Genomic DNA, 4,237 nt, shown 5'->3' with positions numbered 1-4,237 from the left:
ATGCTATCTCCGATATGAGCCAAAATTTTCACTCTGGCCGAGGGGCACCTCATGACAAATCTACGAGGAAGGCCAATAGCTTACAGATAAAACCAAAAGGACAAGCTGAACGTTGACATTGCTTTGTGACCTTTCTCTTCATCTTACACTTCTTAAAAGTTGTAGGTTTCGTTCTGGGCTACCCCTCGACATGTCCATCAAATTTCCTTGAAATCTGATTAAAACTTATTTTGCCACGACCGGAACTATTCTCACTGTAGTTGTGAAAATAGTTCCGGCTTGAGAAAACAATTACTGTTTTTTTATAAGAACAAAATTTGATACAATGGTCAAGGGGCACCTCATGACAAAATTTAAGAGGTCTCACAGCGATAACTTAAAGACAAAGTGTACAGGACAACCTCAAATTTGACTTCGTTCTGAGACCTAGACATTTGGGCTACTGTTCTGAGAAACGGCAGGTCGAGTTACGGGCTACCCCTCAATACCTCCACCAAATTTCCTCTAAATAAAGGGTAAGAACTAATGACTGCGAGCAGTTCGGCAGCGTGTGTGCACCATTGAGCTACCCACATAAACCCACACGGCCACCACACTTACACACCACCAGTACACAATTTACTTTACCTCACTCACAACTCGCTTTCGGTGTTCATTTTTTCCCTTTTCCACTCACCCATCTATTATTCTGAACCTTTAATGGCTTTGTAAGACTGTTCTTTATTAGACTGCAAAACAGTGTCAATGTAAGAACACTCTTTCACACAGAATCTGGCTAAAAATGAACGGAATCTTCAATCAATAGTAGTTCAGTGCTTCTTCCGTCCATATCCGATATTTCGATATCGACAGTAAAAATCGGTATCGGTTCGGTACCAGAAAATATTCAAATATCGGTGATTATCGGTTCGGCGAATCGTATCGGTTACAGCACTAATTCAGGAAAACTTGTTAGGCTTTAAAATAGTCTCACTGGGTTTTGAAAGTTAACGCTCACTTTCTCGTTATTTATCATCCATCCCTGTCCCGGAGGGGCTCGGGAACGGGTATTGCTTTCACTCGGTTTGGCTGTTTGTTTGTTTGTTTGTTTGTTCGTTTGTCTGTCTGTCTGTTAACAACTTTACACCAAAACCAACGGTGCAATTTTGACTAAAATTACAAGGATGATGGGCCATGACCTTCTGATCACCTGATTAAACTTGGGGCCAAATTGGGCCAAGGCCTAGGCTGTAGGAAAAAAAAAAAACGTAAAATAACGGGGACGTGTAGAAATCGTTTTTTGCCATAACTCCTGTCAATTCGTCATATCGACATGAAACCAAAACCTAAAGGTGCATCTTTCAAATCTGCATCCTTTAGCATGCCTCATTACATCGGGGGGGGGGGGGCACCCCTCAGTTAGCGGTAGGGGGTCAGTGTCAGGTGGGTCGGGCCTAAAATTTGTAATGGGCATAAAATCGTCAATTTTCACCTGATTTACTCCAACTTCGAAATGTGACATCTTTGATTAGATATCCTGTTGTGTTTATGCATCAGCACTAAAATGACTGCCGGAGACGGGTTTGTTGTGCCCTGGCACCACTTCTTGTTCCTTTGGGGTACAGCAGCATTTATGTCCGCCATTATACCTGCTATTTGATCCACCTGTAATATGCATTCCCGCACATAGTTGTGCCAAACATGTATTTTTATGCGTGCACTTTTTGTATGTTCTCAAACCAATATATGCAAATAGAACTAATCATTATGAAGTTTATTCTAGCATCCACTTAACTGCAGATATTTGTATTCAGTAACATGTCAATTGGAACACTACACTTATTTTTTTTTTTTTTTTTTAATCGAGACGTAGATGTACTCGACAGGTTTGTGATGATTGGCTGAATGCAATATGTCCAAATAACATCGTTGTATTTCAAATACTTACCGGTAATTGCTAATAACTACTTGAAATTCAGTGATAAAATTAGGACTTGTTGCATTCAGTCAGTCGTCACCAACCCGTGAAGTGCATCTTCGCCTCGATAAAAAAAAAAATTAAAAAAAAGAAAAAAAATGAGTATAGCTTCCGTTTACGTTTCGTTGCCTTAGAAGTCCTACACATTCCATCCACGGTTCTGCCATTTCTTCCCCTACTTTGTCATTCCCTTTCTTTCAGCCTCCTTTCTACTCTATCTCCCCTTACCTCAGCTTACACCACTTCAGCATTAGATTGTCTTTCAGATCCTCTTTATTTTTCCTTTCTCATTCCTACAACATCCTTCTTTACTTCACATCCTCCATCCCTGCATTATCTTAACTTTCCCTTCAGTCACCTTCCCTCTCCCTTTCGCTTTTTTACTCTCACCAAATCCTTTAATTTCCTTCCTTCTTCCACCTCTACTCCCCTACCCCTCTATCGCTTTCTTTTTCCCTTTTTTTTAGAACTTCCTTCCCCTTCCTCCTCCCCTACACTTCCTCTACTTTTTCTGTTTCTATCAGATTAATTACTTCTCAAATACACCCCACCACCGCAGCACCCAATTTTCTTTTCTTTTGAATTCTCCTCTTTCCTTCTCTCATCCCTTTCAACACTTTCCTCATTTACTTTTCCTTTTCGTTTCTTTTGTTTCTTTCCTGTCATCCCACCTACCCAAATTGTCTGCCATCTTCTTTCAGCATTCTTTCCACTCTCCCCCCCACACTTTCTCATAATTTTCAAGTTATCATTTCATCTCCAAACCTTCCTCATACCTACTCTAATCCTTTCCTCTAATCTTTCCTCTTTCTGTATATATTTCTGTTTCTCTCAGCCTCCTTTCCTTTCTCAACACATCTCTCCCACTATTTTTTTTTTTCTTTCAACCTTTCACTTTTCCATCTCGCCCACCTTCTCTCTCCTACCCTATCCTTATCATCAGTTTCCTTTTCTTAAATTCTTCTCCCATTTCACACACACACACACACACACCCTCCCCGACACACTTTTCCTCCTCATTCACTTCCCTCTCCCATCGCTCCAACCCTTCCCCTTCTTTCCTTCCCTCGGCTCTCCTTTCCTCCCCTGCCTCTGCCGCCACACACGTACAACAATAACTGGGGTAATTGGAAAAGTTGGCAAGGCGTGTATAAAGCTTGTGGAGTTTTGAATTGAAACGGACATGGCTGCGGTGTGTGTGTGTGTGTGTGTGTGTGTGTGTGTGTGTGTGTGTGTGTGTGTGTGTGTGTGTGTGTGTGTGTGTGTGTGTGTGTGTGTGTGTGTGTGTGTGTGAGAGAGAGAGAGAGAGAGAGAGAGAGAGAGAGTCTGAGGTACTGACACAGAATGAGAGACGTGGAGGTGGAGGAAGTAGTGGAGATTGAGATGCAGGAGTTATATATATTATGAGCTAAATAAAAAATCAGACTATAATGTAAAACTTGCAATAGAAACGAGTGGATCAGCTGGGAGGTAGTTCAATTCCATTCAGTACGACAGAACTCCTTCGAACTACGGTATGTAAAATCGTCTGGCGGTGGTTTGAGTTTATTATAAAGGGCATCGTCGTAATTTTGCCATGTTGTGTTACGGCGTTCCCACCGGATAGGGTCTCCAGGGATTTGCGCTGGAGGGAAGGCTGGGGTTTATTGCTTTTATAACGATACCCCGGAGCGAATGATGGTGGTCGCCCTCGTCTTCAATATCGCAAGTGAGAGCCTTGCCTGTGTCCCTACGATCCTGATGGGAGAGAGAAGGGCTGGATGATGAATGGATGATGATAAAGGGTTGACACTGTGTTGTTTGTTCCTGCTGCTGCCAAACGATCGTACTGAAATTAAATCCAGATGAAGAAGAAACTAATGAAGGCCATATTTAACACACAGAGGTCAAAAGCTCTATCCTACACTGAATAACATACTCTGGTGGTTGCGAGAACGACACGTAAAACCCACTGTTGTAATGAAAGAGTTGACATTTCCAATCCAGTGACACATCTACCAAACGGTATTATTCAGCTCAGAAGAGACTTTCCTACATAACGGGGCCATTGTATTCTAATCCTGATTATTTGTCTAGTACTACAGTCTTTTTGTATTCATTTGACGAAACTGGGCCACTCTCACAACCTGAAAGGAGTATGACGTGGGAATGAGTCCCCTTCCTTGCTAGTTAAATTTATCATCCAAGCTGGCTGCAACATCCAATGGAGTAAACTGAACAGATCTTAATGATGTTTCTCAGGTGGAAACAAATAGACTACACAGTACTTGCGTAATCTGC

The sequence above is a fragment of the Coenobita brevimanus genome, chromosome 70, assembly GCF_032717465.1.
Source record: "Coenobita brevimanus isolate Jiangsu-jjx chromosome 70, ASM3271746v2, whole genome shotgun sequence".
NCBI lineage: Eukaryota > Metazoa > Arthropoda > Malacostraca > Decapoda > Coenobitidae > Coenobita > Coenobita brevimanus.
Note: the sequence above shows the minus strand (reverse complement) of the source record.